The sequence below is a fragment of the Saccopteryx bilineata genome, chromosome 10 (assembly GCF_036850765.1).
Source record: "Saccopteryx bilineata isolate mSacBil1 chromosome 10, mSacBil1_pri_phased_curated, whole genome shotgun sequence".
NCBI lineage: Eukaryota > Metazoa > Chordata > Mammalia > Chiroptera > Emballonuridae > Saccopteryx > Saccopteryx bilineata.
In genome coordinates, this window is record NC_089499.1 from 79,681,792 (window position 1) to 79,706,200 (window position 24,409).

The window sequence follows — 24,409 nt, forward strand, 5'->3', positions numbered from 1 at the left end:
TCACCCTGTTCAATTTAATTTTCTAAATAAAAAAAGAAAAGAAAGCAAAAAGAGAGAGAGAGAGATTGGCAGTTCATTCTTTGTGCAGTGGATGCCATGTAGCAAACGCCATGGTAACTATTGCAGGAAGAAGAGGACCAAGCACGTTGGGGCATGCCTGGTCACAGAGATAACAGGGTATGAGAACTTTCATAACTTTCCTAGTTCTCCCTGAAAGTTGTAGCTCTATCTTTATCTTGGCCATATCATTAGCTTTAGTGGAAAAGTGGACATGTTTTATTTAATAAATTAGTTAAATGGATGATCACTATGATTTGGACTTTAATTGAATCCTTGAGGCAATATTTGCTGATAAAGAAATATTAGGTAATTTAAACGAATTATCATAAAGATTAAAATATTAATGTTTCTCTATTTCAAATTTATATCTCCCTAATTATAGTTATCTATCTCTTCTTTTGTTACTTATAATTTTACATTTATAGCAGAAGTTTTATAGAAATGGGTGTGTTTTAACTTGTTTTTAGGTCAGTAACTTCATCATTTTTTAAAAAAGATTTATGTGAATGTCTGAAATTGATACCAGCAAGATGATGGCCACCTAATTCAAATGTAATATTCAGAAAATATAGTCTTTCTCCAAGTATAGTGACTGGACAAGACTCAACACTTGAATTTAAGTCAGATAACATTTTTATGTATGCCTGTTAAAATGCTTCTTTATTGAAGACTATTTAAGATGTGATTAAAATTCTAGAAAAAATTTATCTCCAGTTAATAATTTCTGTCACTTCACTTGTTATTGCTTTTCTGGAGCTAACTTAAGGCATTTAAATCTTATTTTGAGATTATCCTGAAAATCTCTTCTCAGCCACCACTCAGTCACAGTTGCCCTGCACCCTCCCCTACAGCCTTCTCCTCCCGTGAGCTCGCTTGCTTCTGCAACTTCATACAGGATAAACAAAATTAAAATGATGGGCAAGTTTAAAGTTGTAATTATTTTCCTTTCTATTTAAGTAACATGAAAATGTGAAAAAAAGGGCTGGATGATTTTTACTGAATTTGAAAGGTTTGTTTTAAATGGTTTAACTTAAAATTTGGGCTGGGTGGTGCATAGATAGTCACATTAAAGAGACCTCATATGTGAGAAAATCAGCTATAAGTTCTTGTTCTATGGAGCACTTTTTTTGAGGGATAGTGGCAATGTCTTCATTGTCTTTGCCAGGAGTCTGGGGATGGGAGATGCTGGAAGGCTGGGTCTAGAGAGGGTGTGGGGGTTGGAATTGCAGGGAGCTGTATGGCCACTGCCTCAGGTGGTGGGCATCAGAGGTGCCTCAGTCCATTGGCATCCCTTGAGGGCCTGCTGATGCCTATCCTCTCTTGCAAAATGCTTGGCAGGTGGTGGCGACGTGCCTGACGCACCTTTGCCCGGGGCCTCTGTCTTGTGCTCCAAAGTCTGCGATTCTGCCACACAAGCTCATGGCCCCTGAGGGTATAGTCGCTGTAGCTGTACCCTCCGGAGTGAGCGCTGACCACAGGATGGCCCCGTGGAGCTGGCGGCGCCATGATGAGGAAGCCAAGCAGTGAACGCTCAGGGGAGGTGGGGGGACCCTGCAGCTCGGTCCGAGTGGGTGCAGAAGTTCACACACTGGCACAGCTCTGTCAACAGCGCCAGGTCCAGCATGACAGGTGTGGCCAGGAGCGAGTCCTTGCAGGTGTGGCGCAGCACCCGCGTGTTGGTGCCACCGCCCATCATGAGCTGCGATGTGTACTCACCCATTGCGCGCTTGCTGTCACCCATGTAGACACACACTGATAAACATGCGGGGGCTGGACTTCACACTGCAGGCCTAGAGCACCGGTTGCTCTGCACTGTGTTGTCCACCCCACCCCTCTGGAGCACTGCCACGGCGCTGACAGGCTCTGCTCATCATCGTTGTCCAAGTGGTTGTAGCTCAGTATGGACATGGTCTTGAGGCTGAAGCCAATAAGCAAATCAACCAGTGTGGACTTAACCTTGGTCAGGCCTGACTTAAAGTCATCTCCACCTACAGGCCGTGGCACTGTCATGTAAGCACAGTGCACCAGGCACAAGAGTCCTCTGTGGGGACCTGCTGAGGAAGACAGTGCCCTCCAAGATGCTGACCAAGGTGAAGAGCGTGGAGGGAGACACCTCCAGACCCAGCTGGATGGTACGCATCAGGCTTTCAGCTGTGTCACTGAGGCGTAGAACGTTTTGCAGAAGCAGTCTGTGTTTGCGGTCCACAGCACAACTTTGTCCAGCCCCATGCGGGTCTGGAAGTCATGGATGCCCCCCCAGATCTTCCCAAGTTGCTGCACGCCTGTGCCAGGGATGAGGTTGTAGGCGCACACACTCTGGTTAGCTGCGATCAGCTCTGGGGTGGAGACCAAGGGCCTGGGGTGCAGAACCTCCCAGGGCGGCCACAGCTGCTCCTGTAGCCCTCAATCCAGCACCTTTGCATGCATATCACCTCAGCCAGGTTCAGCCACAATGTGTCCCAGCTCTCAGACAGGAGGTCACCTGGATACACCATGGGTGCAGCCGTGCGCAGAAGGGCGCGGACATGCACTGGCCCTCAGTGTATAGGCCCAGGCTAACCTGACCCGCCTGTCAGCAGCAGTGGTACTTGGCCTTCTTTGGCCCACTCACATGGGCTGGGACAGGCACAGCGGGTTGGCCAGCATGGCCACATGAGTGTGGGGCTGATATTGCCACCCCCTCCAAGAAGCACGACCCCGAACCAGTACACCTGCCTGGTGTTCAGAAGGTGAAGTGTGTGGATGAGGGATGAACTTTGAGGATGGTGTCTTTGTGGCTGATGCCTGCCATTGATACTTACATTGCCCCTCCATGGCCTTGGGGCCATAGGCCATGTCGGAGCTCTTGACCAAACACACACTGGACTGCGGCCTCTGTCATGGCGAGCTGCAAGGAGTCTGTTTCAGACAGCAGCACCTCCCAGGAGCCCTTTAAACTAAGGTACCAACAGAGTCCCGAGTGACTATTATTTTGGGGAGAGATGTCAGGGTGTACCTTCTTAGTGCATTAGCCTAAGTACCCCTATTTTTCTTCCTAAGAGATTCTTATTTTGTATAGGCATCTACTCATCCACCATAGGACTATAGGAAGAGAGCTCCATCCCCAGAACCAGGACTCTATTCTGGTGTGAATAGACAAGAAGTCAGCAACCCAGAACAAGTTGTGATCATTACAGTGCAGTCTCTGCTGGACAGGAACAGTTTCCCACAGCAGCTCCGGAAGCTTCCAAGCTTCCACGTGATCAGCTTCTTTACTCAGTCTCACTGTGGCCATGCTGCTGTTTGAATTGGCAGTTTTCTGTCCTGGAGGTGGTCTTTTATGTGCTCATAAGGCAAATTTCTGTAAACAGAGCAAAACCTGTAAACAGCATTCTGGACGTTGGAAAAATCTGGCACGGTTCTGTAGCACCACCTTGATGTCAAGCACTATCTCTTCCCTTCCACTGATGGCTGGTGAGCCAGTCTAGTCAATGCCCCACCACCTACGCTGCTCAGGACTTTCTTCTGAAAAGCAGCAACTTGTCATGATGGATACTCAGCTGTAGCAAAAATCAGTTTTACAAACTGATCAGACTTTGTCAGCATGTCCTTTCTGGCATACCAGTTTGCCTTGCCATCCTGGCTGGAGACTCTGAACCAAGTCCTATCAAGTGAAGGGTGTGGGTGGGTAATGAGGAAATATATGAATTTGTTTTAAAAAGTAAGATTTTAATAGGCTAAATATGGCCTCCAAATATATCCTGGACCCTGCCACTGTTGCCATATGGAGCAGAAAGGTCTTCACAGATGTGATTGATTGAATTAAGGGTCTTGAGCTCAGAATATTATCCAGCACCATTGGGTAGGCCCAGTGTAATCACTAGGTCTTTGTAAGAAGGAGGTAGGAGAGTCAGCATCAGAGAGGAGACATGACAAGAGGCAGATGTTGGAGTAATGCACATTGAGCAGAGTGGAAGAGGCCACAAACCCAGGAATACGGGGAGCCAGTAGAAGTAGAAAAAGACAGAAATGGAGCCTGATCAGGCAGTGGGACAGTGGATAGAGCATCGACCTGGAATGCAGAGGACCCAGGTTCGAAACCCCAAGGTCACCAGTTTGAGCACAGGGTTGCTGGCTTGAATGTGGAATCATAGACATGACCCTATGGTCACTGGCTTGAGTCCAAAGATTGCTGGGTTGAGTCCAAGGTCGCTGGCTTGAGCAAGGGGTCACTGACTTGACTGAAGCTCCCCAGTCAAGGCCCATATGAGAAAGCAATCAATGAACAACCAAAGAGCTGCAACAAAGAATTGATGTTTCTCATCTCTCTCCCTTTCTGTCTGTCTGTCTCTGTTTCTTTTGCTAAAAAAAAAAAAAAAAAAAAGAGAAGAGAAAAGAAAAGAAAAAGACACGGAAACAGGTTTTCCTCTTCGAGCTTCTAGAAGAAACCAGCCTACCCTACACCCTGACTAGCCCAATGAGCCTGACATTGGACTTCTAAATTTGTGTTACTCTAAGCTACTAAATTCATAATAACTTGTTACATCAGCAATAGGAAATTAATAAACTTTTGAAATGTTAGTTAATGAGTCCTGGAGTTGGACTGGACTGCAGTTAGCTGCTCGGGAACCAAATGCTCCCCTCCCCACAGCACATGGTCACGAGGCCAACAATTATGGCTTTGACTCTCCTGATGAGGGAGATATGTTGTGACAAGGCCCAAAAGGACAGGGACTTGCAGAATGACCTTGACCTTATTCCTGAAGTTATTTATTTTAAACAACTGAATTCTTCCTGTGAGGGACCATTTCCCTCTGCTACTCCCATACCTTCTCTGCTACTTTTCCCCACGTTTTTCTCTGATTTCTGTTTGATTCAATTCAGTGCTATTATGTACTTTAAAAAAAAAAAAATGAAACTATCTGTAATTGAGCTGAACTTTGTTTTTCCAGTTCTTTATTTTAACTTCCAAGGAAATTGGCAGGCACTCTGCTCTCTCCTATGATGGGGGTGGGGGTGTCTTACTTTCAGTGTCTCTCACGTCCAGAAATCCTACACTGCTTTGTCCTATGCTGCCTGTCTCACATGCTGAGCTTTGTAGATACCTGAAATAGAATCTGAGACTAGCAATTCACTGTGCTAATAATGTTCTATGGCACGGTGAACCTTTGGAACTTTCTCTTTCATATTAGTTGTCATATTGGTGTAGCAATTTGTTAATTTAAAAAAATATCATTTACTATTTATATTACCTGCATTTTTTTTTGAGGTCCCACCCCATATAAACTGCACGTCAGTAGCTTTCTTACAGTTATCTGTTGTAATAGCTATGGAAATGGGATGTTTGGGATTTATTGTGAATAGGAAGCAATAGAGAAATCTAAGAAGTACCAGAGGAATTTTAACAGGCCATTCGATAAAGGGATTGTTTTATTTTGTTAATCGATGCTTTTCACGTTTATCACAAAGATTACAAATGCCAGTACCAAGATAATATAATTCTCAGGGAAGTTTATTTACATAAGAAATTTGTTAAGGTTTTTTTCCCCCTACTAGTCCTTAATTGGACTTTGTTTGGTGGGTCTTTATATGCATACTATTTATAAAGGGGGGGAAAGAAATTTAAATTGATGCATGCTATTTATATTTTTTAAATGTAAAATTTAAAAACAAATTGAACCAAAGAATCTAAGAATATATATTAGTCATATAATATTGAAATACTGCTATGACATGCTGCTGAAATATATTATTATTAGATTCTTGTGCAACTGTGGCTTAAACATTTTACTGTGAATAGAATGATTTGGAGTTAGTTAATAAAATATTAGTTATTGGGCCCCTTATCTCAGAGATTTTGTTTCAGTCAATTAAGAGTAGACTTCAGAATCTCCGTTTTTAGCAAGCACTACAAATAATTCAGAAATCCTCAGGCTATATATATATATATACGTGAAGAAACATTGCTATATATAGTTCATTGATAAAGAAGATAGTGTGTGCTACAAAATCATTTAAAATTTTTCTTAAAATATTTTCAAGTCTTTTCAGAAAAATGGTTGTCAGAAACACTTTGTCATATGTAAGATTCGCTGTGCTAAGTTACAGAACACTTTTTTAAAAAAAGGCTGAATCTGTTTTGCGTGAGCCTAGGGCAGTGTGAGGTTCTGCATTTCACTCAAGTTTGCAGCAAGGCAAGTGGCATCCTAGATGTAGCTGTAATGCGTTTAGCTCAATACGAGGAAACTGGCATCTATTTACATAAGGCATGCCTGAGCCGCAGTTCCGGCTGCCAGCAGCTCCGTCTGCGTACATTGTGCATCTAAGAGTTTGCATGTCTTTGCTTATGCACTTCTCCTAAATGCTTAATGAATAGGCTCTGAGGCTTTAATTTTCAACCAATCCCAAGTGTATTACTACAGTTTATCAAGCAATAAGCACACTATTACACTTATACTGTCATGTTCTTATAAAGCAGTTTATAAAAGGTGACATCTGGCAAAGAGGCAGATCTATAAAAATCATGCTGGTGGATGGAGTGTCATTTTTCTGCCATACTCCCAGAAAGAGTAATATTATTTTGACATACACATGCATCCCCACTGTCAAGTTTCTATTTTTATAGTTAGCTTCCTGCACATATCCTTAAGCTATACAAAACCTTTGGATGAATGCAAAAAGTGACATTTCTGCATGTTTATTACAAGGCTATTTTAGAGGTTGACTTTGCCTGGTAGGATTTTTCCAAGAACAGTGTTATTCTGATGACAGTAGACATTGTTGAGAACAACACTATTATGCAGTTAGTCATGAAAGGTCAAATACAGAAGGACAAATCATAAATAGTTTAATTTAATGCTTGGTATGATTGTTTCTCAATATTTGCTAGACATACAGAGAGAAAAAGCTATGTACGACATAACCCAGATGAGCAGTTCCATCAGTGCCAGAATCGGAACTGATGCTCTAGTCACTGTATGTTCTGCCCTGTGACCAGCAAGACTACTCCTGAGTTCATATCCAAGAGAAATGAGGACCTTTGTCCACCCAAAGACTGCTCAGGAATGTTCCTAAAAGCTTTATTTATAAAGCCCCAAAGTAGAAGTGACCCAAATGTCTTTCAACCACTGAATTGATAAATGTGCTAGACTTATTAAATGGACTACTGCACAGCAGTAAAAACACACCATCTACTACCCTGGGAAGTAGTATTGATGAATGTCAGAGGCAGCTGAATGGAGAAAGCTGGATGTTAAAGGGGGCATACTGTATGATGTTCAGTACTGTAAAATTTGGGAATGACAAAACTAACCTAGGTAGTATGATGATAGATGTTAGAATTGTGGATAAGTGTGTGTGTGTGTGTGTGTGTCTATGTGTTTAGGTAGGAGTTTATTGAGGATAGTGTCTGTGATGGGTCGGAGGCAGTTTGCCCAATCATGTGTCACAGTCTGGGTTATAGTTACATACATGTGTGCATATGCAGTAATGCAGAATGGTACACTTAAGATTATCCCACTTACTATGTGTTCTTCGTACCTATTGCTATGTAATGAATCACCTTAAAATGTAATAGCTGAAAACAAGTTATTGTTGTTATATCATAGTGTTGTGGGTCAGGGTTTTATGCAGGGCATTCATGGTAGGGATGACTGCTTTTCTCAGTTTGATAATGTCTGGAGCCTTGGCTGGAATGACTCAAATGGCTAGACATTGGTTGGGCATCTCTTCCTCTCCACTTGGCAGTCGGGCTTCCTTGCAACATGTTGTTCTCAAGGTAGTCAGACTTCTCACTTTAGAACAACTCATGTCATTAAGAGCTAATATTTTAGGGTAGTTACTGGAAATACCAGTTTTTTCAGACCTGGGCATAGTAAAATCTGCTGAGTTCTATTGGAAAATACTCACTGATCGCTCCAGACTCTAGGAGAGTGAACAGCCAATAGAAGGAATGTTAAAGCTTTTATGGGCGTCTGTATTTTGCCACACCATATACATGTAATGTCTCAAAAAGTGTTTTTAAAGTTAAAATCAGTCACATTACTCTCACAACTTTTTTTCTCTATTGGAGGATATTGTAAAATTTGAATCTAGTTCTGAAAAACACAAACAACAAAAGAAACCCTCTATTTGAAATCAGTGGCCATCGGGTTGTACATCTCTCCATTTCTTTTAGAGGTTGAAAAATGTGTGACTTTTTCTCATTTTATTTGAAGTTTATGGGCTTTGAGTTTTATTTTGTCCAGGCTTGGGTGAACTTAGACTTTTATTTAATCATTTAAAGCCTAGAGTTACCTGTCAGACTGAAGTCAGATAAGGCTTCTGATTCAGCTGGAATCCTTAGCTCCTCTAGATTTATGGATAATGAATTTGCCCCCTTATAGCCAAAGTATGATTCTTTTTTTTTAAAAAAGAAACCCTATATTTCTTACTAGTCATTGATCAAAAATAGGTTGCCCAACAGTCCCATTGGTAAAAATTGTTGTTAAGAGACAAGAGCAGTCCAGCAGCATTAATGCGGTGGGGTTTTGAATGGGATAGACTGAAAATGTTTATTCAGGCTAAATAAAATGCATAGAAAGCAGAGCCTTTTAAACCTTCTGGCTTCATTCGAATGTGCCATTGAGGTAGACAGTGTGGGAAGGCATTGTGTGTACACAGAAAGCGACAATATTAAACATACCAAAAGGTTCCGATGTCAGTGCAGACATAGCCATGGCACTTGCACTGGGCATATTTTGGGTCAAGGACGGTGTTTCAGCTAGATCTTTAAATAACACTGTACATCTCATTTGAAGAAGTGTTTGGGTCCATCACTCAGTCTTGTGCCAGTAACTTCAAAATCCATTTTATAGAATCGAGATCAGAATGATCTAACTGCCTCCTCTCAGATTTTCTTTTTAATTAATTGCAAAAGGCTCTCCTTTTGCCCCCCCCCAGACCCAGGCAGGATTTATGCCGTAATTCCAGATCACCATAATTTCAGGACTCTGCTTTAATTTGTCACTTAAAGAGCTTTGCGATATATAAAGCCGTCAGCCCAGCTCCACAGCAGTATCACTTTGTCAAAAGAGAGTTGTTTGCATTTTATGTGACAACCTATTTGTATAAAGTGCCAGGGTTTGAACTAAATATACCGCATGAAGTCTAAGTTGTAGATGATGCAATCTTGTTTGTAGCACCTGTCATACATTGCTCACACTCCTTCCCACTAGTTTTCTAACTCAGCCTCTCTGATCTAATATGACTGTTTCTAGGAGATCCCTTTAATTCAGACACTAGAAATGTTGTTGCTCGAGCCACTTCAGAAGGCACATAAATTCAAGGGAGTTTGATTTTCACACATTAGTTTCTTCTCACTTATTCCTAACTCCTGAATATTCTAGACTGTGTATAAAGATCAATGTCAAGGATGGTGCTAATGTGTATACCTGTATACGTATTTACTTAATGCAGTGTCTAAAGCATGAGTATGTAATCTGTGAGAATGTCATCTGTGAGTCAGCGAGTCGGATGGAAGCATGGCTGCAGCGGTTGGCTGGACTCTACTCTGTATCCTTCCACTCTCCTGCAATATGACCTTGGGCAAAACAAGATGCCTGAATCTGATCATCTGTAATTTGTCCACACCTGCAGGATTATTGATGTATTGGGTGTGGTGTGTGGCATATTGTGAAAACCAGGAGATCCTAATGTTCTTCAGGCTATCACAACTAGCACATTGTCTCTGCTATGATTTGAGCTAATTTCTCCATGGAAAGTTTTGTTTATTTGTTTATTTTTTAATAATTTAAACATTCCCAAAATTTATTGTTTATATTCAAATTCTTAGCAAATGAAAAGATATATATGTATATATGTAAGTATGTATGTGTGGTACCTACTTAGTATGGACAGCCTACACAGTGAACCAGGTCCTTAATGGGGTATAGAGTTTCATCATGCTTCTCAAGGTCCACAGGCTGCCACCCAGGGCTTACATGTCACCCACAAGCCTGTTCAAAATGTGGAATCTCAGATCCCATCCTAGACTTACTGAATCAGAAAATACATTTCAATCTTTATCTTCATCCAAAAGTTTAAGAAGCACTTTTTCTAGTAGAATGACTACTGGTTTTTCATTTGGGAGACCTCATTCTCATGGAATTTTTAAAAGGTTTTTCACCATAACTGTCAGTAAGAAATGCATTTTATATCATTTCCCAGTAAAGGGGAACATATACACTGATAAACACATGTAATTAAAAAAAAGTTTCACCAAACAGTATTTACCTATGCTCTATGCTACATACTCAGATATTTTTTTAAATTATATTTTTATTTAAAAAAATGCCAGCCATAGACCTTAAAATTGATTTGATAACAGTTTATAAAGAACTGTTGTGTTATGTGACCTTGGGCAATTCATTTTTTCCTCCGTAGGCCTTAATTTTCTCAACTGTAAAAACATGTGGGTTGGACCAATTGATTTCAAATTTCTCTCAGCTTGAACACTCTGAGATGCTCTTTGAAATGTGAAAATCCACCCCGACCACATTTAAGAAAGGTCATGTTTATTGGTTATTGTATAGTTTGTTTTATTGACAGGGCCTGAAACAGTACACACAAACACAGAGGCTCATGGACCCCAGTTCTGGCATCAGAAGAGCTCTCAGTCCAGAGTGGTAGATCACAGGGCAGCAAACACTTCTGTGTGGTCCTAAGTACCAGCCTTTAAGACAAACCAAACACACTGTAAGCTTTTTAACAATAGTTTAACATAGTTTGTGCATTAGACAAACTATGGCACCAGTGTTACCTTTACTGAAGTTGGTTACTCTACTATGGTGATAAGAGGAAATATCCTTATTTTTAAGAAATATACACTGAATGCAACTTATTTTCAAAATAATAGCAGGAAATAGTGTATATATGGGGGAGAGAACGCAAATGATAGGTAGATGGGGAAAATTTAACAATGGATGAATCTGAGGTGTACACAGGAACTATGAGTACTTTGTACAATTCTGCATGTTGGAACTTGCAGATGAATTTGAAATTACTTCCAAATTAAAAGTTAAATAATTAGCCTTGTTTTCTTCCTGTGTGCTTCCAGGATGTCTGGAGTGCTTGCCCCCAGGTGTTGTGCCCATTGAAGGCCAAGTTAGGTTGACCTGGATGCTCCAATATTTTCTAGGTTTCTCAGAGCTGTTACCTCCCTCCGGAGCTGACAGGAGAGGCCTAGGGTGTCCACCTCCTGCCCCTGCCCTTGACCCTCAGCTCTTTGGTTTGTTCTGTCAGTAATTACCCCTGGCCCACTGCCTGAGCATATTTTTGATTGACTGGCACCTTTGCTTCATTTCTTCTTTGTGATACAGATCTTAGATACAGATCATTGGCTGGCCTTGACCTCAACCCAGTTCTTGTCCTGTTTCTTGCTCCAGTTAACTAAAGCTTCATACCTTAAGTACCTACCACTCTCTCTGAGAGAGAATCTACTTTCTTTTGATCTTGAAGAACGCTCTGGTATCTTCTTTTGAAAACAACTAGAAGAGGGACTCAGCTATCAATAGATCTTTGGACATACCAGGGAGTCCAGAGCCCTTAAATAATAGGTTTCAGGCTTTACTGAAACCGGCAATTCACAAAATACCTTTGAAAAAATTTTAAAAGCACTGATCTCTCTTTCCTGTAATGCGGGAATGTTGGAGGAGAAATTAGAAGTGATTCTTGCTCACTTGTCTGCTCTGCCAAATGTCCACATGACTAGATTCCAAAGCAGTGGCTCTCCCTAATCACTTATTATCCTTTGAACACATGCCTTTGTCTTCAAGTATTGCAGTTTAATGATGCATCATTTTTGGTAAAGAATGTGTGGTAGGAATCTGGGGAACCTGAAGGCTCTGTGGTTGTAAAGATGACCTGAGCTGATGGAAGATGTCAGACAGCAGTGAAGATGTCTCGTAGCATCTGTAGAAAGGGCTCTCCAATGGCTTTCTAATGAACAAAACAACAAAAAGAAGAGCAGGAAAGACCAGCCACTGGAGCACAGGATATCAGATGCATCAGTGAAAAATCAAATCTCAGGGTCTGAGATACCTATGTGGGGAAGGCTCAACGTTTGGGCCATTTTCACAAAATGTTCACTTTAGACTTTAGAAATTATATCCAAGAAAGGAAAGTTATAGAAATGTTCTAGTAGAAATGCAAAAAACCCTCTGTCATACCACCTGACTACTCACCTGCCATGCACTTTGAATTTTATTCGTTCTGTCATTATCATGACTATCTTAATTATTCTACATTTATTTTTAGTATTCAAAGTGTCTTTTAAAAAATAAAGCATACGTTGTGGGCCATTGACTTTTTTATTTTTTAACTACAGCAGGAGCTGCAAATGTGGGAATGGGCTTCTCTCTTGTCTTCCCAGAGGCTCTGCCGGTCCCCACTCATCCCTGTAGTAACTCTGTTTACAGTGCAGCTCAGCACCGGTGAGGTGAGCTCTTTCTCTTCCCGGAGGCTCTGCCCGTCCCCACTCATCCCTGTAGTGACTCTGTTTACAGTGCAGCTCAGCACCGGTGAGGTGACTTCTTTCTCTTCCCGCCGCCTTCCCCACCTGCAAGATAAATGGTTCTAAACCTTTCACTGCAAGCAAAGATGGTGTTTAGTTTATCAGTAATTAATTACTAGCATTTCCTTGACAGAAAGTAATGAAACTACAGAGCAATCACTTAAAAGGGAAGCAACTGTCAATGATCACTCTAATGAACCTTGTTTAACAGAGGTGATGGCGTGCTGTCTGATGTTCAGCCTCCTGTGCGTAGAGAGTAGATGCCCTGGCTGACCATTTTGTGCTGAATATGTGATTTGCAAGAACCATTCTCAAGGCCAGATTTTATAGTGTTTTAGCTGTGGGTAACAATGTGGAATTTGATGACTTTTGTCAAAACAAGTGATTAACTCTTCCCTATTAATATTTGAATATGAGTAAAAGGAAACAATTCCTAACATTAAGCATTTTAAATGGTATTGTAGTGGTGATAACAATTATTGACATGATCATAGCAATAATATAAAGGATGACATTTACTGAATCATTAGTGAGAGGCCCTATACTGCATATTTCATACGCATGATCTCACTTAATTCTCAAAACACTCTGTTAAGAAAAACAATTTGCAGAAAGGCAAGTCCATAGCTCTTGTACAAATATAAAATAAACACAGTTCAAGATATTGATCAGCTTATTAATTGATGCGAGACCTAGTAATATGTTAAAATTAGTCCAATGATGGTCATTTGATTACTTCTATCTTTCTTTCCTCCCCCCCTTCCCTCCTTTCTTTCTTTCTTTCTTTCTTTCTTTCTTTCTTTCTTTCTTTCTTTCTTTCTTTCTTCTTTCTTTATTTATTTGCAATTTGGTAGATTGTTGGGCTAGATACAGAACAGCATAATGTTCTGCTGGTCCATGACAGCTCACATATGCTACTATTTCCCATCAGATTGTAAAATGCCCCATAAGTGGAAAGTCAAGTTCAACAATCAGAACACTGCACTTGAAGGAATCCAGTAATCTTGTTTACCTGTTTCCAAGTTTCAGATGATTTTTTAAATGCCTGTATGATAGGTAGTGCTATATATTTCATGGTTTTCAACCTTTTTGCACTTGGAGACTAGAGAATATAGAATAATTGTGGGGACTGCTAAGGAAGAAATAAAAACCATTGTTAGTATTTTGTGCATTATCTTTTAATTATAATACTAACATGAAAATTTCTTATGATAACCATACAAACAGTAATATATATATATATATATATATATATGTAAAAGACTACAACTGAAATTTCCAGAGAGCAGTATTTAATTCAGTAAAAATCTAAAGATATGTAAGATAACCTCAATAGTTTTCATCGATGATACAGGCTGGTAAGTGGCAGTCACTCAGAGCATAAGTGAATTCAACTATAATCTTCATAAAACATCAGGATGGTTAATTCTTTTGCAGACCAGCATGAAATTTCTGGCAAATTAGCACTGGTCCTTGGACTTGTGGTTGAAAAACATTGCTATAATCTATACATCATAATTGAAAAAATTGAGGCTTTCTGAGGTTAAGTAACTTGTGCAAGATCATTAAGAGTTGGAGCTGGGCTGACTCTGGTCTGACTTCTGACACAGCTGGTCCTATGGTAAGAACAATATGGGCTCAAGAAACATATGAATTTTAGTTCACCTCCCAATGACTTTGGGTAAGGTAACTACTGTGCCTTTATTTCTTTCATCTGTGAAGTAGTGTTGCTAATAATTTTTAGCTCACAATGCTGCTGGGTGGATATAGTGCATAGTGCATAGCACACCGTACTCTCAGTACATGTTGGCAGTTGTTGTCATCATCCATTGTGATCATCACAGTTATGTGCCACCTATGTGTGCTAAACTTGTATATGTTTTGAAAATAGGCAGGTCCCCACCTCCTCTACTTAGGCTGGCTCAAGAATTTGGCCGTATCCAGCACATGTGCTCCAGGAATCACCATGGCAGGGAATACTGTCACATTTTTTGTCCAAGACTATGACCAGCTTCAGCTAACCCCAGAAATAGATCAGTAGCGTATTGTACATGAGAAACTACCTCTTACCCCTGGGAACAAAACAGCAGTGCAATATGGCTCATAAAAATATTTGCTCCTAATATTTTATAACCTGCAACACTTTAGATATGTGTGAATCCATGATACTTGTAGCAGATATCACTATAAAATTGCCCTCAAAGTAAATATTGATGTCATAAAACACATGGTACAGTAGATTTTCCTCAATGGCAAAAATCCATGGCATTCAATCGCTCCTGGACCTTACATACTCCTATATCAGTAAAAATGGGTTAGAAGTGTGTAGGCCTTCTTGTATATATTATCTCACAGTCTTGCTTTAAGCAGATGAGATCTTGAATTTTGTCTTTTGGAAGTAGGGAGTACCAAAAAATAGAGATCAAAGGCCACATGACAAAGCCATGTGTGGCCAGTGAATTTACTGATTTTATTTCACAAGTGATTTCTCTGTAGACATTGTTAAAACGTTCTGAGTGGATACTTTACTGGTTCCTTATCTCTGGGACAAGAGCCTTATTGAAGTCAGCATGTCTCCATGTGATTATGCAAGTATATTAATAATTTCTATTTATGCTCTCGTCTTGGTGGTGTGAGGAAGAGAGAAATATTCATGTCAAAAGGGAAGTATGATTTCTTTATTTAGAATTCTTTAAGAACAAATAAAATTCACTAGTTTTGCCTTCCCAAGATTCATGTGTCAGATTTTTGCCTAATCAAAAACAGAGATCTGGCATGTAGGTCCTGTGATTGTGGTTGGGATGAAGGACAACACTCTCCTGGTCAGTACCCCATGATTTTCTTCTTATTATTGATAACACAGGCAATATGTCTTTACTCTTTGGCAGCTGACAAACACCAAGTATATTTTTTAACATGCCAAGTGTGTTTAGTATTCCATTTACATATTTCCTTAAATTCATAAAATCATGTAACATTTGTTTTATATTTGGAATTATTGTCTTATAAACTTTCTTACCATACTGTGAATGGTACCAAGAAACTCAATTAAATTTCACACCAACTTTGTTATAAGAATTTGTTATAAAGGTCTCCTATCAAAGGGTGAACAGTTGTTCATAGTGGAAAGAAGTGGACGGAATGAAAAACCTCCCTGGAGCCCTCTCGGTCTGGACAAAAGTAAGAGGTATGCAAACAATAGGACCTCATGTCAGGATCCCCCCAAATCTGTTTTTACCATTTCTATTGTTCATGAAAAGGCTGCTTAACTGGGTTAAGTGTTTTAGCTCACATTCTATTCCACGTGGCTTTGGCACTCTGAAAGCAAATATATTTTCTGTTTTGCTCTTAGTTTTCTCAAGCAAAATGGGACTTAAGTCATCAGTAAAATATTTCAGACTTTATTGACTTAGAGGAGACATTCCTTTCTAATTTTAACTTCTTTGGAAGTTCAGTACTGTAAATATTCTTCACTACAGTTCCCAAGTGCTGTGTGCTCTAGTTCTAATCAACAGTCAGACCAAGTCAAGAAGAGAATCAGGGGTGACGGAGCTCTTCTCCCCACTCGCATCTCTTCCGCTCCATCACAGTGGTGTGTCCTCAGCAGGGACATCTGAAACCCTCTCATGACAACATACAACATTACTGCATAAGGGTTCCTTCAGAAAGTGGGAGAATTAGGTTTTAGTTATATAGTCATTAACTGATTGAATTTGCTTTTTCTCAAATATAACTTTTAACATTAGCCTTTGTGACTTTTATGAACATTCTGAATTAAGGTACAATGTAAGCAATGCAGTCTCATTAACTTTAATAAAGTACAATAAAAATTTTAAATTTAAAAATTGTCTTCCTAAAATAGTGTGTTACTGCCAAAGCATTAAATAGCACATCAGAGTTTAAAAGTATTAAAAATTACTAAGTATCCATTTAGAATGGTTTATTTTATGATTGCAGACATCTCCAAAACAAATTGACAGTCAATTGCAATGTATTTTGAGATGTAAAAGCACCATTAATTACTGTTAATGGTACTTCGCTAATGTGTGTAAATACATCATCTGCACCCAAGCTCTTGGCAGTTTTTTCTTCTTTCTAAACAGTTTAAAGATCTTAATTTATTAATATTCACAACAAGCAGAAAGATAAACACATTGTTTTTGAAGTTCTTGATGAATGGCAGTTGGAGACACGCTGCTTGGGCTGAGAGTATTCGTTCTTTGGCAATAACTCATGGTCTTTTTTTTTTTAATTTTTCTTTAATTTTTATTTATTCATTTTAGAGAGGAGAGGGAGAGACAGAGAGAGAGAGAGAGGAGAAACAGAGAGAGATGAGGGGAGGAGCTGGAAGCATCAACTCCCACATGTGCCTTGACCAGGCAAGCCCAGGGTTTTGAACCGGCAACCTCAGCATTTCCAAGTGGATGCTTTATCCACTGCACCACCACAGGTCAGGCAACTCATGGTCTTACTTCAAATAAAACCTGGAAGAGAGACCAAGAGTTTAAAATGATGTCATTAAGAGTCTCTGAATGCACTCCATTCCAAGCTTTCTTAGATTTGAAAATTTCATTAGTCTTACCAGATACCTATTTCATTATTTGTTTCCAGTAGGTTTTAAACTCACCGCGTGCTCCTGCCATAGTAAGCACGACTTCTGACTCACTTCATGACTAGCATTGACAATGACTGGGAAGACATTGTGAGAAAAGTGCTTCCTACTCATCATGCCCTTTAATCTCTGCCTGAGCTAAAATATTCATGTTCTTGTTTTAGCAGGCTTCTCATTGTACACTAATAATAGTAATAATGAAGAATATTCTGTTTTTTCTTGCAAATCCTACCCTCAAAATTTGAACAAAGTGAATGCCTTAGGATTTTCACCAATTTAGATATAAAATGTGACAACTGGCAGATTGAAATATCAACATCTCTATCCTGCTCAAATGCCATAGGCATTTGGTAGGAAGGAAAAAGCAGGGTTTTTTTTTTCTTGCTTTGTACTAAAATTGTTATTTTTTGCATTTTGTTTTTATAGTAGACTAGATTCAGTGGTTTTTCCTCCTTGTAACTCCTTAAATTTCAGTTGACAGAGATATATATAATCAGCTTAGCCTGGTTACTTAATAAAGTTAAAATATTGAATGTTGATAAAAATTTCAGATCTGGCTTCTAAATTAGACTTGCCACATTCCACAAATAACAATATAGAGGCCCAGTTAAATTTGAATTTCAGATAAACAGTGACAATTTCTTTCTCTTTCTTTCTTTTCTTCCCTCCCTCCCTCCCTCCCTTCTTCCCCCCTTCCTTCCTTCTTTCTTTCCTTCCTCTCTCCCTCCCTTCCTTCCTTCCTTTCTTTTTTTTAAATTTTTTTTAGTGAGAGGAGGGTGGGCAGAGAGACACTGCATGCGCCCCAACTGGGACACCCCCAGCAAGCCCACTAAGGGAGATGCCCTGCCCGTCTGGGGTCCTCACTCTGTTGCAACCAGAGCCATCTTTTAGCACCCGAGGCAGAGGCCATGGAGCCATTCTCAGGACCTGGGGCCAATTCACTCTAATCAAGCCTTGGCTGCAGGAGGGGAGGTGAAGAGAAAGAGAGAGAAAGAGAGAAGCAAGAGAGGGAGGAGTGGAGAAGATGGGTACCTCTCCTGTGTGCCCTGACCAGGAATCGAACTTGGAACGTCCACACACTGGGCCAGCGCTCTACCACTGAGCCAACTGTCCTGGGCTCTCTTTTCTTTTCTCTCTCTTTCTTTAATTTTCTTTCTTTCTTTCTTTCTTTCTTTCTTTCTTTCTTTCTTTCTTTCTTTCTTTCTTTCTTTCTTTCTTTCTTTCTTTCTTTCTTTCTTTCTTGTGACAGGAGGGGAGATAGTGAAGCAGACTCCTACATGTGCACAGACCAGAATCCACCAGGCAACCCCATCTTGGGCCAGTGTTCAAGTACCAAGCTATTTTTAGCTCCTGAAGCTGATGTGCTCCCATGGAGCCATCCTCAGCCCCCAGGGCCATGCTCAAACCAATGGAGCCACTGGCTGTAGGAGGAAGAGAGAGAGAAAGGAGAGAGGGAAGGAGTGGGAGAAGCAGATGTTTGCTTCTCCTGTGTGCCCTGACAGGGAACCAAACCCAGGATATTTATATGCCAGGCTGACTTTCTATCTACTGAGCCACTGGCCAGGTCCGATATTTTTCTATTAGTGTGAGTCTGTCCCATGTGATAGGAGGCACATACTTATACTATATATTTTTTGTTGTTTATCTGGGATTTGACATCCTCTCCTGTTTTATCTGGAACCTCTATTCTACTTTACAATGATAAAAGATTTCTGCTTTTTGTAAGCATGTAAACCCACACACTAGTTTTCTCATTGGAAAATTGCAGTAAGAATAGCACACATTGATACTTGTCAAGCTCATGAAACCATTCCTAGCAAGCACTGCAGAAGCATAAAACTTTTATTCCTAACGTGCTGGTCATTTGTTCCAATGTTACAGACATCTTGTCTGCTGGAATCCTGCTGACACAGATCAGTTAAAGAGGAGAGGGATGTTCCTGATGCACTTGGCATCAGCTGTAGTTCGTCTGCGAAAATAGAGGCTGGCCTGAGTGACCCCTGGACTGAAATACTTAAAAGTTTAATGTGCTAGAGTGTTCACTGCTAAAAGGCACAACAGTGGCAACTTTTGCTTTTCATAGGGATACTTATTGTATTTATAATTATGATATGTTGTCTGCTCTGAACATACTGTGCTTAAATGCAGCATAAAGGAGGTAGGGAAGAGCCAAGGTGCTAATTACATTTGTTAGTAATCGAAAAGAAGGTAAGCAATGTGAGTGTATAAGAATTTCCATTACACCAAATGGAAATTTACTATGGTGGTGGAGGGTATTTTGGGACTGTACTGTATATATTTTTTAAATTTTTATTTATTCTTTTTAGAGAGGAGAGAGAGTGGGGTGGGGGGGGAGAGATAGATAGAGGGGGAGGGAGAAAGGGAGGAGGAACAGGAAGCATCAACTCCCATATGTGCCTTGACCAGACAAGTGCAGGGTTTTGAACCAGTGACCTCAGCGTTCCAGGTCGATGCTTTATCCACCGCGCCACCACAGGTCAGGCTGGTGGTGGGTATTTTGAATGTAAGATCAACCAATGTCCCTAATTATTCATTCGTGGTCCACTATGAAATGCCAAGTACTGGACACTCTTGTGTCTTGTCCCTACTTTAGATGTCCATGTAGAAGTCAGAGTAGGCTGGGTTACAATGCAGTAATGAACAATACCAAAACCTCTGTGGCTTAATCAACTGGGATTGGTTTCCTGTCCTTGCAAGGCCCATGGTAGTTCCAGGTGACTCTCCAGTGGGTGGGGGTGCTCGGAATTTTAGTCCGTTGCTGTCTTGTGGCACCTTTATCTTGAGGGTTCAAGGTTTACCACAATTGGGGAAGAGAGGCCTTGACATGTGTGCACCTGGGTGTTATGTGGTACACATGACCGTGATCACAACCTGTGGACCGGAACTGTTCGTGTAGCCCTGTCTAGCAAAGGGGGCTCCATGTCCACACTTTCTGGGAAAGGACCCAGAATAGTTAGCACTGGTTTGCCACACTGGCAAACATTACTGATTGTGCCTGTTATCTTGCAGAAGCCCAGGATCAGCTCCACTCTGTTGTAGGCAGTATTGGCATTCAAGCCTAGCAAGAGAGCTGAAGTACATTAGCCATCCCCGTCTTCAGGGCTCTTGTCAAGCAGTGAACACTCTGGCTGGGGCTGGAAATTGGACATCATGCAGAGTGATTAGTGTTTTGGAATGAGTGGAGATAGGTTCTTCTGATAGTCCCTATCACAGGCTTCTGAGGGATCTGGATTTCATCACTCCAGACTCTGGTCTGGGAGAAAGTGATTTTCAGGTGTGCTAGTTATCAGTCTTGATGACAGTATTTTTAAAATGTATCTCCAGTTTGCCTGAAATTTAAGTCCTCCTTATCTTTATTCCCATGCAATAAAAACATTAATAGGTGGGGTTTTTGTTTTTTTGTTGTTGTTGTTGTTTTTTTACTTTAAATAAAAATAACGAAAGCTTGGCTGATTAGCTTGGTTAGTTATAGCATTGTCCCAAATTGTAGAGTTTGCTGGTTCAACCCTGGTCAGGGCACATACAGGAACAGATCAGTGTTTCTCTCTATCTTGCTTAAGTCAAGAAATAATAATAAAAAATTTAAAAACTATGAAGAAGGGAGAAACTTATTAACAAAACTTGCAGTAAAACTTGAAAATTGTTTTTTGATTGTGGGACAAAACAGCTGGCACCAAAGCCTTTTTTTTTTCAGCTCAAGGCAATCTTGTCCGTGATGCCTTAAACTGCTACTTGATGAGAAATTCAGATCAGCGCCCATTTGAGCTTGGCTATTTCAGTTCCGTTTTCACTATGATGGAATTCTCTGGTGGGTGACCCTTTCTCCCATTTAACTTTGATGAACCAGTATAGCCTCAGAATTTCCTGAAGTCGGGGATATAAGTTAGAAATCAGATACCATTCTTGGGAGACTGGAGAATAGAGAAGGGAACCTTTGGAAAAAGGGAATTATATTTCAAAATTCTTCTGTGTGATTGCTCATACTGGTTCTAATCAACAAAACTTGTTGTTGTTTTGGGGTTTTTTGAATAGCGGTGTAGTTCAAGGCATAATGCTAGACACTGTGATGAATATTAAATTACCTAAGAACTGAGGTATTGGAGAAAGAGACATGTATGGTAAAATATATAAGCAAGTACTTAGCTGTGTTTTTTCAGGATAATAAGTCAAAGTTTCCAAGGCAGTAGAAGTTACTCAGGGTTGGAGTAGACCTGCTGTAGGAGGTAAAAAATAGTGAATATTCTGTTGATTAAATATGCTGGGTGGAGAGAACGGCTAAAGAGCAACCCACACTGAAGCCATAGACATTTAATGAGAAGCCTCTTTTAATAAATAATAAGTGAACTTTTAGTTATTTAAAAAGTAAAAAAGGTAATGACTAGTGTCTTCATAAAGTAAAACACAAAAACAGTATCATTTAATTCCCACAGCATATTGATTAAAAGTGGCCTGCAGTTTATTCCTAATTGGAACCTTCTGATATTTCTTTTATATTGCAATGAAAAGAGATGCAAAAATTATCACTCTGATATTGAATCATAACCTCTTTAAACACATTTAGTCAATGTAGATATTTAATTATCTACTGAGAGCAGGCATTGTTTTCTAAGATTATTTTAATTGACAATCTTATATGTAGCATTTATTTATGTTTTTAAAACAACAGTGGTACTATTTGAATGCACGTCTGTTGTTAATTCAGGCACTACAGAAAAATGAGGAGTAAATCTGTATCTGCTTTCATCTTCCCACCCCTCCTCAACCCTTCAAGAGGCAATAACTGTTCAAAGTTAGGTATGAATTCTTCATACCTCTCCTAAGTGTTTATTTTGCTTAAGCCTGATTATTAAAGACCATCAGGAACATACTTAAGTTTCAAGGTAAGTTTCTTGGCCTGCTACAGCAGGGGTGGACATGCACCAGGAGAAACTGAGTGTGTCTGAAAAGGGAGAATTAGTGAAGAAGGAGCTGGAAGGTTTGGGGGCGAGAATTAATCATGGGATGCTTTTAATCACTATTGGTCAGAATACAGCAACTAGACAGCTTCTAGAACATTCAGAGTTTATAAGTCTGTGAGGCAAAGTCATGGCTTTGAATAAGCTAGTGATGCAAGAGTATAAGCTTAGTCTGTAGGCATGGCTTGGATGGGTACGGCTTGCTTCCCCTTTTTGTGCATCAGAGTCCAGGTCTGTGAGTTAGGATTGAAAAGTCCACTCACTCTCAGGTAGTACATATGGGAGAACCCCTGGCAAAGTACAGTAGCTCTCCTGTACATCCCCAGTTTTCTTCTTGTCCTTACGAAGCAATGCTAATGCCATACATCACAGTTAATTTCCCATTTTAAAAAACCGGCATTAGTTTTATTTTGTTGTCCATGATAATGCTTATTGATTAGATTTTTATTTGGAATAAATTATTTAAGGAAAAATTATTTCAGTGTTTTAATTGAATGAACAAATGAAATTCTTGAGAGAGGGGAAGCCTGAATGGGACCCAGGGTTCTCAGGAACCTCAGAGACTCTGGAGTAGATTTGGAGATCTGATTTGGGTACCATACAAAGCGATTCTGGCTTGTGTTTAGAAAAGAACTGGGAACCAGGAAAACAAGTACAATGGCTGGTATGATCGAGGTGGGAGGGAAAGGGGGGCTGATTCGAGGACTGAGATAGCCAAGCACGAAGATTTGAAATCTATCCAGAACAACAACGGAACCCTGCAATTCTTATATTGGCGGTGAATGGGAGAGTCAGGGGTATCCCAAATGTCTCGCATGTTTCTGACTGGTCCCTACTACTAGTGGATCAATAGTGGCTGAAAAAATGCTGAAAAATGAAAAACCCTGGAGAGGACCGGGCTGTGCCGGGGCAGGGTGAGCACTGAGGACCGGGCTGTGCCGGGGCAGGGTGAGCACTGAGGACCGGGCTGTGCCGGGGCAGGGTGAGCACTGAGGACCGGGCTGTGCCGGGGCAGGGTGAGCACTGAGGACCGGGCTGTGCCGGGGCAGGGTGAGCACTGAGGACCGGGCTGTGCTGGAGCAGGGTGAGCACTGAGGACCGGGCTGTGCCGGGGCAGGGTGAGCACTGAGGACCGGGCTGTGCCGGGGCAGGGTGAGCACTGAGGACCGGGCTGTGCCGGGGCAGGGTGAGCACTGAGGACCGGGCTGTGCCGGGGCAGGGTGAGCGGTGAGGACCGGGCTGTGCCGGGGCAGGGTGAGCACTGAGGACCGGGCTGTGCCGGGGCAGGGTGAGCGGTGAGGACCGGGCTGTGCCGGGGCAGGGTGAGCACTGAGGACCGGGCTGTGCCGGAGCAGGGTGAGCACTGAGGACCGGGCTGTGCCGGGGCAGGGTGAGCACTGAGGACCGGGCTGTGCCGGGGCAGGGTGAGCACTGAGGACCGGGCTGTGCCGGGGCAGGGTGAGCACTGAGGACCGGGCTGTGCCGGGGCAGGGTGAGCACTGAGGACCGGGCTGTGCCGGGGCAGGGTGAGCACTGAGGACCGGGCTGTGCCGGGGCAGGGTGAGCACTGAGGACCGGGCTGTGCCGGGGCAGGGTGAGCACTGAGGACCGGGCTGTGCCGGGGCAGGGTGAGCACTGAGGACCGGGCTGTGCCGGGGCAGGGTGAGCACTGAGGACCGGGCTGTGCCGGGGCAGGGTGAGCACTGAGGACCGGGCTGTGCCGGGGCAGGGTGAGCACTGAGGACCGGGCTGTGCCGGGGCAGGGTGAGCACTGAGGACCGGGCTGTGCTGGAGCAGGGTGAGCACTGAGGACCGGGCTGTGCCGGGGCAGGGTGAGCACTGAGGACCGGGCTGTGCCGCGGCAGGGTGAGCACTGAGGACCGGGCTGTGCCAGGGCAGGGTGAGCGGTGAGGCGGGTGTTCATCATCAGAATGAAGTGTGCTTTTTACTTCTATCCTGACTGGATATTGACAAATTATCATCCAATACCTGTATCATCTGGCAGCAACTGTGGAAGGGCATTTAGGGCCAGTATTGTCTCCATCTTACAGGAGAAAATGAGATTCACTCAATGTTTAAGTGACAGAGTGCCACAGGACTGTTAAGTGACAATCCTTCTATTAAAATTTTAGTCCTTTGACAGTAAATCTCCCCACTTTCTGTCTCTTTCTTTGCCTCTTCTCTGGGGAAGCTAATATCCTCATGTGATCACTCAGTTAGTCATCTCCTCTG

The 24,409-nt window shown here is 41.5% G+C and overlaps 1 protein-coding gene and 1 pseudogene across 1 annotated transcript in view; one reads left to right on the forward strand and one right to left on the reverse strand.

The window, feature by feature from the left end:
• Nucleotides 1-24,409, forward strand: part of FHIT (fragile histidine triad diadenosine triphosphatase) — a 1,915,768-nt gene that overhangs the window by 1,183,602 nt on the left and 707,757 nt on the right. The gene's annotated exons all lie outside the window — the stretch shown is intronic.
• Nucleotides 1,324-22,540, reverse strand: LOC136314562 (inositol-3-phosphate synthase 1-like; annotated as a pseudogene).